Here is a 15,414-nt window from a genome sequence, read left to right as displayed (position 1 = left end):
GTTGTGAATTAGTTCTTGTTCAGACGGGGTCACTCCCCACACGTCAGTGTGCAAACTACCAGGTTCCATGCTGCCACATTTTGATTACTCTGCTTAGAAGTGGAATTATGAAAGTACTAAACTAATATTGCCCCCAAAAAGGAGATGTTTCATTAACGATACCAGTGGGTGAGACTTTTCAAACCTGGCAGCTTTGATCCTATTTCTGGAAGTCAAAGCTTCCAGTGTTTCAGATCATCCTCAGAAGAGGATTTGTCCATTAGAGGCACAAACATCCATTTATCTGCTTTAGAAAGACAAAGAACTGCAAAGAAGCAGGCAGATTGTCCGACCCTGAGAGTCTGAGCTATCAGACAAAGCATGTGAGGGCCAGTCCATTAAACCACTCCGGCTCCTGCCACATCAATACGCTCACCTCAGAAACTCCAGACACTATCTTCATTTAACCATTTGTAATGTGCACTGTCTATGCAGAATACTTATTTACTTCCCAGCCCTCCTTAACAGAAAATGCTGAATGTAGTCGCACTTCTCTTGATGGCTCAGGGTCTTCATGACATCAATTTTGTGTTGTACTCTTATGCGTGGGTATCCTCATTGCTAATTAGGATGGGTAGAGCTGTGTGCATTCGGCATCATGTGGCTTCAGATCGTGTAGTGTTTATGCATTTCTATGTCTGTTTTGTCTGTTTCTCTTTTCAGTTCCTGGCTGTGGAACCAGTAGCTTTCACTTCTTGTGGTATCACTGCTTGTCCTCAACAGTACCCTTGCTCTTGTAATTTTCTGTTTCTAAATCTGTGGCAGCTTGGGAAAACAGCATGAACATTTATTAGAATTATCTAATAAAATAAGAATAAGTAATCTCTGAGTGAAATCCCCGAAGCTTCCTCTGGGAGTCTAGTACGTAGAGTTTATGTCTATTTTGCTCTTTTTCCTTTTTGACTCTTTGGATGTTGTAAATTACTGAGGCGCCAGAAAAGTCACGTGGTACTTTGTATATTGACTGGTTTTTTGAATATCAAGTAGGATTAAAAACCCAAATGAAACTCAATGATGTTGAGCCAATTCTGACTCCTAGCGACCCCATAAGACAGAGTAGAATCGCCGCATAGGGTTTCCAAGGAGCAGCTGGTGGATTTGAACTGCTGACCTTTCGGTTAGCATCCAATCTCTTAACTACACACCACCAGGGCTCCTCAAGTAGGATTAGGATTAGTGGTGTAAAAGTCTTCTGAAAATTCTGAAACGAAGCAACTGAAGGTGGCCTGATTTTCAGACAGGCTTCTATGTGAAGCTATTCCAATTCCTAGACAAGAACATCAAGGTCTTCCCTCAATTTCGGATCTGAAATTGAAGCAGCCTTGGAAAAAGACACTCAACTTAGAATATGATAGGTTTCAGTAAGAAAACAGACCATAAATAATATTCTTAAGATTACTTGGCCTGAATCTAGTAAAGTTACACTGTGATCTAGTAATTAAGACATACAAAAACTTTCAAGACACCCTTCTTAAGTATGTGATCATAATAATCATATTAAAGCTTAAATTTGACTAAATTTCATTATGCAAGGGAAGATTCTAGCTCCACATTTTGAGTTATCCATATTTCTAATGGGGAAAGAATGCAAGACTTCCCTTTAAACAAAATGTGGGCTAGGGACGGAAAGGCAACTTAAGGCCTTTCCAGAAACTGTGCTTTTATAAATGATTATCTATTTGTCAAAAATTTTTTTTTTTTTTTAAATTGTCACTTTTCTGGTTTATAAAGGCACTTAAACTTATCATAAGGCTTTTATTCAGGGACAATTTGTGGTGGAAGCATTGTGACATATACTATAAAAAGTACCCAGTTCAAATGTATAAGAGACTTCTATGAGTCAACAACAAAAGGACAAATAATTCAATTACAAAACAGGCTAAGGATTTGAATAGACATTTGGCCAAAGAAGATACACAAATGGCCAAAAAGCACATAAAAAGAGGCTCAACATTATTAGTCATTACAGAAATACAAATCAAAATCACAATGAGATACAATTTTATACCCACTAAGATGACTATTATCAGAAAAATGGAAAATAACCAGTGTTGGTGAGGATGTAGAGAAAATGGAACCCTCATGCATTGCTGCTGGGATTGCAAAACAGTGCAGCTGCTGTGGAAAACAGTTTAGCAGTTTCTCAAAAAGTTAAACACAGAATTATATATGATCCAGCAATCTCACTCTTAGGTATATACACAAAAAATTTGAAAGCAAGGACTCAAACATATTTGTACACCAATGTCCATTGCAGCATTATTCATAATAGCCAAAAGGTGAAAACAATCCACGTCCATCAACAGATGACAAAATGTGATCTATCCATAAAACAGAATATTATTCAGCCATAAAGAGAAATGCAGCTCTCTGATATACGCTATTACATGGAAGAACCTTGAAAACATTATGCTGAGTGAAATAAGTTAGTCACGAAAGTACAAATATTCTATGATCTTATTTACATGAAATATCTCGAATAGACAAATGTATAGAGGCAGAACACAGAATAGTAGTTATCAGAGGCTAGGCAGGCATTGGAAGACAGGAAGTTATTAATGGGTACAGAGTTTGGGTGATGAAAAAGTTTTGGAAACAAATAGTGGTAATGGTGGCACAACACTGTGAGTGTGATTATTGCCACTGAATTGTATTCTTGAAAATAGCTAAAACAAAAAATTTTATGTTGTGTATATTTTACCACAATAAACAAACAATTTAAAAAAGTACTCAGTTCAAGCCAGGACACTTAACTGTCAATAATTAGCTGAGCCACCTTAAGAAACTCACAGCTGACCTGTCCAGAACTCAATAATTTGTTGACACATTGAGTTATTATCTAACTAATGAATTTAGTTACAGTTTTATGAATTCAAAAAATCATCTCAGAAGCGAATGAGCAGGAGTGACTGCCATGCTCCAGGAACCATACTGAGCTCTGAAGAAACAAAATGGAAGGATCTTATAACTGACTCCGAGAAGTTCCCAGAGCAATGGGAGCCAGAATCAAAGGAAGAACCACAGGTAACAGGAGCAGTGCTGGTAGAAAGAGACCTACCACACAAACATTTAGGGGGACTGGAGAATAAGAAAGTTGGGGGCATTCTGGAAAGGCTTTCTTGAGGAAAGATCCTGCTATCAAAGTTCCTCTTGTATCAGAGGAACATTCAAGCTAGGAAGCATTTCAAAGGCATGGAGGTCACAGTGAGTGTGGTATTTTCAGGAACCTGTGATGGTGGCATGGGCATTGCTGAGGCAGACAGCATGAGTTGGAAGAGGCTGGAAAGGAAGCCAAATTCTCTCATTATAGTCTGTATTCTAAAATTCCATCAGAAAATGTCCAGTTGTGGATTTAAAAAAAAAAATTCTGCTTAATATTCAGCAGTATTTTCAGTCTAAGATTTCTTATCTTTCTTCACATCAGAAATATTCTCAATAATTCTCATTCAATATTGCTTCTCCATCACTCTATTCCCTCCTTCCAGAATTCCAATTGGCCCAGTGTAGGAACTTCTAGGTCCAACCTCCATATCTATAACTTTTTCTTTCGTATTTTCCATTTATCTATCTCTTTGGAATATTGAGAGATTTCTTTATTAAATTTTTCTTCAGCATGTTCAGATTGTACGTTGACCTATCTGCTGAGTTTTAAAATGCAAGTAATTATATTTTAATTTCTACTCAGTTCTTTTTCAAAACCATTTGCTCTTATTCCATAACTGTAAGCTCATTTATCACATTTAGAATAAAAAAACAAAAACCCTAAAAAGTGCCATTAATAGCATTAGAATAATGTGGAAAAGAATAATGAGAATGGTAACACAACTTGAAGAATTTAACCAAAGTCACTGGATTGTACATGTAAAAATTGTTGAAATGGTGCATCTCTGACTGTGTATGTTGTTGTTGTTGTGGTTCTTAGGTGTTGCTGAGTTGGTTCCAACTCACAGCAACCCTATGTACCATAGAACAAAACACTGCCTGGTCCTGTGCCATCTTCACAATCGTTGCTACGTTTGAGATCATTGTTGCAGCCACTGTGTTGTGTCCATCTCGTTGAGAGTCTTCCTCTTTTTCACTGACCCTCTACTTTACTAAGCATGATGTCCTTCTCCAGGAACTAATCAGTCCCTCCTGATAATATGTCCAAAGTATGTGAGACGAAGTCTCACAATCCTTGCTTCTAAGGAGCATTCTGGCTGTACTTCATCCAAGACAGATTTGTTCATTCTTCTGGAAGTCCATGGTATAATTTATTATTCTTCACCAACACCATAATTCAAAGGCATCAATTCTTCTTTGGTCTTCCTTATTCATTGTAAAGCTTTCACATGCATATGATGTGACTGAAAATACCATGTCTACCTGTTCCTTCCTTCAAAGAAACATCACCATTCAAGGTATATAAGAATTCCCCTTCTTGTTTTTCAGTGCAGCTATGGCTTTATTACTTGTTTTTCTATCACTTCTATGTGCTTAAAGTCAAAAGGGGAAGGGTTTTTTTGTCCAATCTGCCAATTTAAACTGGAAATCAACACAGAGTTGGAGATAACATGAAGTGGCCAGTATCTTTTATAGTTTGGATTTTATCCTGAAGGCAATTTGGGGGCTCTTGGGAAGTCTTCTATATCCCTTTAAATTGATAGATTGTGGATAACCATGCAGCACTTGTAATTAATGTGGCACTCTGGTTAGAGTAACCGCATGAAAAGTCATACTGCGATCTACAGTGATGTGCAGTACAGGCCAGCATTCAATGCCAAGTACTAAGGCTCCTTTCTTCACATCTTGTTAAATCATTACAAGGTTAAATAGTAAAATTATTGGAGAACATTTTGGAATCCCTTCTCCAGAAACTTTTAAAATTAGAAACAAATTCCATTTCCCTAAAATGGATTACCATCACCCATCTGTCAGTTTGTTGTACTGGGGTGGCTTGCATGTTGCTATGATACTGGAAGCTATGCCACCACTATTTCAAACATCAGCAGGGTCATCCATGGTGGGCGGATTTCAGTGAAGCTTTCAAACGAAGACAGAATAGGAAGAAGGCCTGGCGATCTACTTCCAAAAATTAGCCAATCAAAACCTTATGGCTCATAACAACAAAACTTTGCCTGACTTGCTTGCTTTGGATATTTCATCAGGAGGAATCAATTGCTGTTAAAGGACATCATGTTTGGTGAAGTAGAGGGACAGCAAGGGCAAGAGAGACCCTTGGTTAGGGGTCTGGCCACCACCATAGACTCGAACATGCTGGTGATTGTGAGGATGACGCATGACTGAGCAGCATTTCATTCTGTTGTACATAAGGTTGCTATGAGTTGGAGTCTGCTCAATGGCAGCTAACAACAACAAAATGGATTAAGTGGTTGCACCTGAAGCATGACCTCTCGCGGTGATTTCAATCTCTGCAAATATGGATTAGCTGCTGACAAACCTAATTTTGTAACAAAGAAAATCTACCCATATTAGTCAGAAATTTCTTGTAGGATTCTGCTTTTGTTAGCAACTGAGGGGTTAGGTGGCTTCTCCAAAGATGAGTGGTGACTTAGTGAGACCAACACTAACCTCATTTCCAGTGCACCCTGAATGCTGACATTCTTCACAGATCCTGCCATGCTCACAACTTTTTCAAAAGTCAGTACAATCACAAAATGTAGGAAATATCAGGCAGGCAATGCTAGTGTTGAAATTAATATAACTGCCTCTAATCCTACCTCATTAACATCATTTAAAAAAAAAAAAAAACCCATTGCCATCTAGTGGATTCCAACTCATAGTGACTCTATAGGACAGAGTAGAACTGCCCCGTAGGATTTCCAAGCAGTGTCTGCTGGATTCAAACTGCTGACTAATTGGTTAGCAGCTGAGCTCTTAACCACTGTACCACCAGGGCTCCATTAACATCACAGAGGTAGGATTTATAACACATAGGATAATCACAACAGATCATAAAATGGTGGACAACCACATAATACTGGGAATCATGGCCTAGCCAAGTTGACACAGATTTTTGGGGGACACAATTCATTCCATAACATTGTGTAAGTATCTACTTAGGAATACAGACAATTGATTGCATTGTGCCCCCCTCCCTTTCAGAAATGAATCCTGAGTGTGGTCTTTGGAGCTCCCACTACATTTGCACATAAAGGGACCTCCCTTGCTGGCAAATTCCCAGGGTTATTTTTAGGAAATCAGAAACAAAGACCAAAACATGTTCTTTGTCCAGTTTTAAAAAATCAACCTACCATTATTTCAGGGGAGAGTTTATTAAAGTAAGAAAAGAGGTTGTACATATTAAATCTGAGAGAAAGAGTCGGCAGTAGGGTGCCGGGATTGAGGAAAAGGTCTTTCTGGCATGCCAATTCCCCCATCTCATCTAGTGAGGAGTCAAGAGATACCATTTAGGATGAAAGGAACAAGAAATTTATACATAGAGAAATTTTTATAAAAAGTTATGAAACTAGTCTATAGAAGATTTAAAAATAACTTTATAGCTTTTATAACCCATGATGAAGAAAAGGAAGTGGGAGGAAATGTAAGTGAGCATTGTCATGTGAACATTAATATGTAGGTATAATATTAAGAACCACAGAAATAAATACCAGAAGAACTAAAATCAGAAATGGATAAAAGAAGTATTATCTGGAGACTTGTTTAGACTTGATGGTATGAGAGAAGCATTATTATTGTGGTTCTTTTTGTTGTTAATATATTTTTATGTTTATTTTTTTCTATTTATTAAAGTCATATTCTGATCATAAGCATATATCTGCACCTGATTTTAGTGCCTGAGCTAGCATGCGTCTTCACCATGCACCAATACCAAGTTCAATACTTTAACCTTCCCAAACGACCTCTGTTTGCTGTATGAACAAAGCTGTGCAGTGCTTTCAGTAGAGAAAATGGTGGGTGAAACCATTCTTCATCCAGTGCACAGTAGGATAAGCATATTAAACTCAAAATACCTGCACCACAACTGCAAATACAATATACACTATTTAAGGGAGGATTTTTGGATGACTACACATACAATGTATATTTTTAATTTGAATTTTACTGGCTTTGTTGATTGATCTGCATTTAATTTTCCTGTTTCTGTTCATTTCGTATGAATTGTAAGTAGAGTTTATACCTGTTTAATGCATGTAAATAAAATAATAAAAAGAATTAAGTTCAAGTTGGAGATAAGTATTGCTTTTCCTCTCAAAATGTTGAAAACCACCAATATACCCTTTACTGCGAATGAGTTTCAGTTCCTTCCGTGGTGGTAGAGGTAATAAAGAACCGAATTTTGAAACCTAGACGTGTCCCCCCAGAGGTGAGAGAAGAGTGGGCAGGAGCAAGAGAAAGAGGAGGCACACGACACGATCCCCATCTGTTTCATGGTGCCAGATGTGCTAAGAGCATGTCTTCGTCTAGTTCTGATCGCTCACAAGTCCACACTATGACTGTCTGTAAGACATGGCTGCTATAAAATCGCCAGAGGCAGTACCCTTGAAGTAACTTCCTGTGGCTACTGTTACAAATGACCACAATCTTGGATGGCTTATAACAACCAATTTACCCTCTTACAGTTCTGGAGGCCAGGAGCCTGAAATCATTATCGCTGAGTCAAAATCTGGTGTTGGCGGGGACATGCTCCCTCTGTAGGCTCTAGGGGAGAATCCATTTCTTGTGTCTAGCACCTTCTGACAGCTCCGGGTACTCTTTGGCTTGTGGCTGCAGACCTCCAATCTCTGCCCCGTGACCACTTTGCCTTCTCCTTTTTGGTCTGTGTTGAATCTCCCACTGCTTCCCTCTTAATAAGGACACGTGATTGCATTTAGGGTCCACCTTGATGTTTCAGGATAATTTCCCCATCTCAAGACTCTTAATCATATTGGCAAAGACCCTTTTTGGCCTTTATAAGGTAATGTTCTATATAAGGTAACATTTACAAGGTAATATGCATATTTCCAGGGATTTCAGACTGGGACTTAATCCTACCAGTCCCCTGACCTGCCTAGTTCATTTTGGACAATTTATCTTCAGTCCTCTAATGTTAACATAGCATAGATTTCTATGTTCCAGAATCTCATCTAGCAACTCGACTTTGATTCTAGAATTGCTGTCTTTGGTTACTGTTGGCCAGAATCTTCCCCAAAATGGTTGACTGCTAGATCAGCCAACCCTTTGTAACACATGGTCCCTAAGATACTCAAAATTAATTTGAAACCAATAGGCTCTCATCTAAACCAGGCAAAACACTCCAGAGAAGACGAGGACACCAGGATAACATTTACTCCTTTTCCTGGTTTATATACAACTGTGCCTTTAAAATAGTATCCATAATGTAGCAGTGCTTTTTAAAATGTCTCTTTATGGATAAATATGTACATACAATTGCCTTAGCTCATAGTACTAATGCAAGCATGAATAATAAACATTTCTCTCCATCCTTCAGATAAATGGCTCTTTAATGTAAGGATTCAATAAATAAGCAAGATACTCCTAACAATCCTTCTAGAACTAATGATGGAAAGTCAAAACGGAGACTGTTAAGATGCTCCTAGGGAGCCACTTCTCAGCACTTTGGAAGTTTGCAACTAACTATAAGGTTAGCAGCAGTGTAAACTGATCTTTTCTTTTATGGGAATCTGGCAGAATTTCCTCTTTTCAGATTTGTTTCCATTTAAAGAATGATTCAAGCTCAATGTTCAAGTTCAAAAAATGTGGACCACATTCCTAAAGCATTTCATAAATCATGGGGTCTTGCTGGTTGTTGCAGACACTGTAGGCCACCTCCCTAAGGGCCACTTCCTCTCTTTCTTCTTCCAAATCAGCAGTTCGGCGTCCACAAAAGAGGCTAAAAATGGGAGATAGTTGCTTTCCCATCACCTCTTTCAGCTAAGGGCAACCGTGCAATATGTTGTTGTTGTTAGGTGCCGTCAAGTCAGTTCCGACTTATAGTGACACCATGTATGACAAAACAAAACACTGCCTGTTCCTGCACCATCTTCACAATTGTTGTTATGCGTGAGCCCATTGTTGCAGAGGGGCTCATCTTCTGGCACTATATCAGATAATGTTCCATTGCTATTCAAAGGTTTTCATTGGCTGATTTTTTTCAGAAGTAGAACACCAGGTCCTTCTTTCCGGTCTTTCTTAGTCTGGAAGCTCAGCTAAAACCTGTCCACTATGGGTGACCCTGCTGGTATTTGAAATACCAGTGGCATAACTTTCAGCATCATAGCAACACGCAAGCCCCCACAGTACAAGAAACTGACAGACATGTGGAGGCCACGTAATATACTTATAGTAAATAAGCTGTCTCTTGGCTAACTTCAGGGGAATATGTTCCTCCATGATAAAGATACAGACACATGAGGGAAGTTCTGTGACTCTACCTTCCTCCCTGTCTGGTGGGTAAATGCTGTCTGGAGCCATGGCAGCCATTTTACAACTTGCTGATGACAGTAGCAGAGAAAGATGGTGACAGCCTGGTCCCTGATGATATCTTTGAGCCACTGAACCATCCTGGGTCTGTTACATCTAGGCTTCCTGTTTTGTGAAACAACAGAACACCCACAGTTTGAATATTTTACTCAGGTATTCTGCAGACAATGTACTCTAAGAGATACAAGAGGACATCAGGATTTTAGATAACTGTTCAAGCAGAATCCATAGGTTCTACCAGGTCCATGAACTTCCTGAAAATGTACCCAAGTTTGTATGTGTACATACATGCCTTTCCCATCCCTTCATGATAAGATGACTGATAGTTTTCAACAGATTCTAAAAATGGTTATAAGGTATCACTTGTTGTAGAACCTCAATTCCAGGGCCTGGATCCCACCTCATCTCTTCAGTCTTCTCTCCTGATATTCCGCATGCCCCTCAGGGCTGCCAGGCCAGAATCTCTTGTCCAGCCAGCACGCCAGGCTTCATAGGACTCCTGATGATCCTTCCTCTTGGGTTCCTCCCCTTCGATGTACTGATTTGTCTTTCAGATTCTCTAATTCCTCACACTCCAGGAAGCCTTCCACAAGTACTTCCTATCCTCATGATCTCTCCACTATTCTGGACTACCATAATAAATAGCATCTGCAACATCCATTTATAGCACTCAGTCTCAATCAGTATTAACAAATTAACTTTACTCAGATACAACAGCAGCAGCAGCAAAAAACTCTGTTTCATGACCAGGGTAGACGTTACTCACCCCAACTGGCCAGCTGGCAGATGGGTGTGAACAGAAACAATCTAAGAAAGGTAATCACAGATGTCCAAGTGCAATGGAATAACACTGGAGACCTACTCAAGTAGCCAGTGCTTCTGATGATAAGGCACTTGGGTCATAGTCACTGATAACAGATGGAATATGATGACATTGGATTTGGAGGGTGTGTTTACCGTGGAAAAGAGACTAGAAAGAAAATGGCCTAGAAGTTATGATGTAAAATGCATATTTCTAGAAGACTGAAAAACAATCAGGTATATGAGCTCCTTGCTATGACACACACAAAACGTATGAAGTTACCGTTAAACTATTTGGCACTTTTCATATGGATTATGTGGAATCTTATGATAAGATAATCCCTCACGGGCTAAAAATTGGTACCGGTACAGTCTAAAATACAACAATAAACCTCACAAACAGTATACTGAGCAAAATAACCAGGCACAAAAGTGATTACATTTATAATGTAAATGTAAAATATATAAACGATTACATTTATAATATAAATATAAAATGTATAAAAACTGACAAAACTATGATGGTAGAAATTCGGTTACCCTTAGGGGAGGAGTAGTGAGGAGAAAGGGCATGAGGGGGGCTTTTGGGATGCAAGGTACGTTCTATTTTTGATCTGGATGCTGGTTACACAAGCATGTTCACTTTGTGAAAATTCATCAAATAATACAATTTATGTATATGAGTGTATCCAATATGTATATTATTCTCCAATATAATGCTTATAACAATTTGTTCCAAATACTACAAAGGTCTAATCTCTAAAGTCTATAGGAAAATCCCCAACACCTCTATGACAAAAAGACAAATAATCCAATTAAAAAATGGGCAAAGGATATGAACAGACACTTCACCAAACAAGACATTCAGATGGCTAACAGACACGTGAGGAAATGCTTGCGATCACTAGCCATTAGAGAAATGCAAATCAAAACCATAGTAAGATACCATCCTACCTCAAAATTACTGGCACGAATCAAAAAAAAACAGAAAATAACAAATGTTGAAGAGGCTGTGGGGAGACTGGAACTCTTATGCACTACTGGTGGGAAGGCAAAATGGTACAAACATTTTGGAAAACAATATGGCGTTTCCTTAAAAAACTCGAAATAGGAATAGCATATGATCTAGCAATCCCACTCCTAGGAATATATCCTAGAGAAATAAGAACCTCCACAGGAACAGACATATGCACACCTATGTTCACTGCAGTTTTATTCACAATAGCAAAGAGATGGAAACAACCTAAGTGCTCATCAACAGATAAATGAATAAATAAACTATGGTACATACACACAGTGGAATACGATGCAATGATAAAGAACAATGATGAATCTGCAAAACATCTCACAGCATGGATGAATCTGTAGGGCATTATGCTGAGTGAAATAAGTCAATCACGAAAGGACAAATATTGTATAAGACAACTATTATAAAAACTCATGAAAATGTTTACCCACAGAAAGAAACAATCTTTGATGGTTACGAGGGGGGAGGAGTGGGGATGGATAAACACTAACTAGACAATAGATAAGTGGTAACTTTGATGAAGCATAAAACAACACACAATACTGGGGAAGCCAGCACAACCTGTACAAGGCAAGGTTATAGAAGCTCCAAAGATGCATCCAAACTCCCTAAGGGACCAACTTACTGGGCTTAGGGCTGTAGGGAACATGGTCTCAGGGAACATCTAGCTCAATTGGCATAACATAGTTTATAAAGAAAATATTCTACATTCTACTTTGGTGAGTAGTGTCTGGGGTCTTAAAAGCTTGTGAGCGGCCATCTAAGATACTCCAATGGTGTCACCCCATCTGGAGCAAGGAAGAATGAAGAAAACCAAAGATACAAGGAGAGATTAGTCCAAAGGATTAATGGAACACAACTACCACAGCCTCCACCAGACTGAGTCCAGCACAACTAGATAGTGCCCGGCTACCACCACTGACTGCTCTGACAGGGATAATAATAGAGGGTCACAGACAGAGCTGGAGAAAAACAGGTAGAACAAAATTCTAACTCACACACACACATACGAAAAAGCAAGACTTACTGGCCTGACAGAGACTGGAGAAACCCAAGAGTATGGCTCCCAGACACCCTTTTAACTGAGTACTGAAGTCACCCCTGACGTTCACCTTCAGCCAAAGATTAGAAGGGCCCATAAAACAAAACAAGACTAAATGGGCACATAAACCTGGGACAAGGGCAAGAGTGCATGAGGGGACAGGAAAGCTGGTAATGAGGAACCCAAAGTCAAGAAGGGGAGAGTGTTGACAAGTTTCAGGGTTGGCAACCAATGTCACAAAACAATATGTGTATTAAGTGCTTAATGAGAAATTAATTTGCTCTGTAAACCTTCATCTCAAGCACAATAAAAAAATAAATTAAAAAAAAAGAATTTGTTCCAGAATTTAAAAAAAAAAAAAAAAAGCTGAGAGTTAGCAATACAATTACAGACATTAGGCCTATATCAAATAGCAATGAGTTTCAATCCCATAAAAATAATCTGTATGCTACGTGTCTACCCAGAAGACTAGTGAGTCTTCTATCCTGACAGCCCACGCTGGGCCCTAACCTAAACTCAGACTTCAACATGACTTTCAAATACCCAAGGCTTTTCATTTACATACCACCTGAAAGTGTTCTAGTGTTTCCTATCACAAATCAAAGTCCAGCCTCTCTAATGTAAAAATCCAAATAAGTCAAATGTCAGGGATATTTTAATGCAAATATGATCACGCTGGAGTTTTCATCTCTCACAGCAATAACTGTAGCACCAGAGAATATCAGTGTCTTCCTCACTCGCAATGCAAGAAAAAGCATACAGAGACGGGGCCAATATGAAAGAGTAGTCAGATGCTTCCTGTAGTTCCTCTTACAACAAAGACCCAAAAAAATGAGTAAATCAATTGCATATGACAATCTAGGAGTCCTGAACATCAAAGGCAAAGTTGAAGAATCAGATTGAGTGGTGAGGGGAGAGAGAGACAGTTTGGAAGTAGCGAGGAGTTGCCAGACCTGACATGGAAGGAGCCAGGGCCCTTCAGGCTGGATTGGCTAACATACATGGTGAGGCAAACACTGGCACTCAGGAGGCGTCTTCCACACTGGCAGAGGCCCAGCGGCAGAGAGTCTATTTAGGCATCCAGACCCAGTGAAAAGCAGTGCTCCATCAGCTAAAGACAAGTACTTACGTCTGGCCTACTGCTTGGATCAAAAAACACCCCATTTGGGAAAAACCTCTCTCCCATTTACCTCTCCCCTCCCTACTCTGCACTGGGTACCAGGCCAGCTTCAGCGACTGCCGAGTCCCCAGAGCTGGAAGTAGGACCCATCATGCGCCCTGAGCCATTTTCCTGGCCTTTCAGAGGGAACAAATTAACAAACAGGGAAAAAATAAGCTGCCAGCTCCCCTAAGCCAGGAACTCAGGGTAGGAACAGCTCATTTGCCTAGGCACAGACATAAGGGGTACCCGGACTTTGAATGCCTTTCACCCTTGCATAGACTTGTGTGGGCCCATTTCAACAGTGTAGGCCCTCATTACCACAGTACAGCAGGATATATACTGGAAGTCTAACTTTAACTGTTTCACCTGTTAAGCACCAGGTTTGTGACATCTGACACTGCTCTGCCTATTAAGCAGGTTTCTCACCTGCCGACATCAGGGGCCTGAGGACTGGTAGTTCCACTCACACCACCTAGCCACCCATGACAAGGGTCCAAGAATAAGAGGTGCCCCCCAGTCCTTACAGCCAACAGCATTGGGTGCTCATAGTCTGGCTGCAAAACCCACTCACCTATATGCTCTAATGAACAGGGACATGCTTTCCTCCAGACACTCAGGGGCTGCCGTGAGCCCCATGCCTTGCTCAGTGTGTGACCCCCTACTGCAGCCAGATACCTGTGCCTACACCAATCACCCATGCCTGTCTAGGACTGTAGGTGAGAACCTGCACCACACACTTGGTGAATGACTACCTGGACACCTGAGCTGAATCCATACAAGAAAAGTTAACAGACTCCTGGGCTCACATACCTAGTAACAAATCTAACCACCTGGTGACAGGACATTACAGCTTCAAAGGTGTCAATAATCAAACTAGCTGATATGAGCAGCCTATTTGGGCATATTGAAACAAAGCAAAACAAGAAGATACGACACAGTAAGAAAACATAAAATAAATAAATATAATAACTTATTGATGGCTCGGAGACAACAGTCAATATTGAATCACATAAAAAGGCAGAACATGATGGCTTCAGCAAGCTCCCAAAATCAAAAATCAAGAAATTTTCAGGAGGAAGAGAATTTCTTGGAATTACTGGAGGAAGAATACAAAAGATTAACATACAGAACTCTTCAAGATATCAGGAAGGAAATCATGCAAAACACAGAACAAACCAAGGAACACACACACAAAGCAATAGAGGAACTTAAGAAGGTTATTCAAGAGCATAATGACAAATTTAATAGGCTGCAAGAATCCATAGAGAGACAACAATCAGAAATCCGGAAGATTAACAAAATTTCAGAATTAGACAACTCAATAAAAAGTCATAGAAGCAGAACTGAGGCAGTAGAAGTCAGAATTACTAAGACTGAAGATAAAGTAGTTCACACTAACTTATCTGAGGAAAAATCAGATAAAAGAATTAAAAAAAATGAAGGAAACCTACAAATTATGTGGGACTGTATCAAGAGAGATAACCTACAAGTAATGGGAATACCAGAACATAGGGGATAACAGAAAATACAGAGAGAATTGTTAAAGATTTGTTGGCAGAAGACTTCCTTGATATTATGAAAGATGAGAAGATATCTATCTAAGATGCTCATCGAACCCCGCAAAAGGTAGATCCCAAAAGAAAGTCACCAAGACATATTCTAATCCATCTTGCCAAAACCAAAGATAAACAGAATTTAAGAGAGGCTAGGGATAAATGAAAAGTCATCTACAAAGGAGAGTCAATAAGAATAAGCTTGGACTACTCAGAAGAAACCATGCAGGCAAAAAGGCAATGGGATGATATATATAAAGCCTTGAAGGAAAAAACAAAAAACAAAAAAACTGCCAGCCAAGAATTATATATCCAGCAAAACTGTCTCTCAAATATGATGGCAAAA

At 39.4% G+C, this 15,414-nt stretch overlaps 1 protein-coding gene across 2 annotated transcripts in view; it reads right to left on the bottom strand.

The window, feature by feature from the left end:
• The window catches only part of DPP6 (dipeptidyl peptidase like 6), a 1,059,737-nt gene that overhangs the window by 550,460 nt on the left and 493,863 nt on the right, over nt 1-15,414 (bottom strand). The window lies entirely within an intron of this gene.

This window comes from Trichechus manatus, unplaced genomic scaffold (assembly GCF_000243295.1).
Source record: "Trichechus manatus latirostris isolate Lorelei unplaced genomic scaffold, TriManLat1.0 scaffold00020, whole genome shotgun sequence".
In the NCBI taxonomy this organism is placed as follows: domain Eukaryota; kingdom Metazoa; phylum Chordata; class Mammalia; order Sirenia; family Trichechidae; genus Trichechus; species Trichechus manatus.
This window is presented reverse-complemented; position numbering and strand designations above follow the sequence as displayed.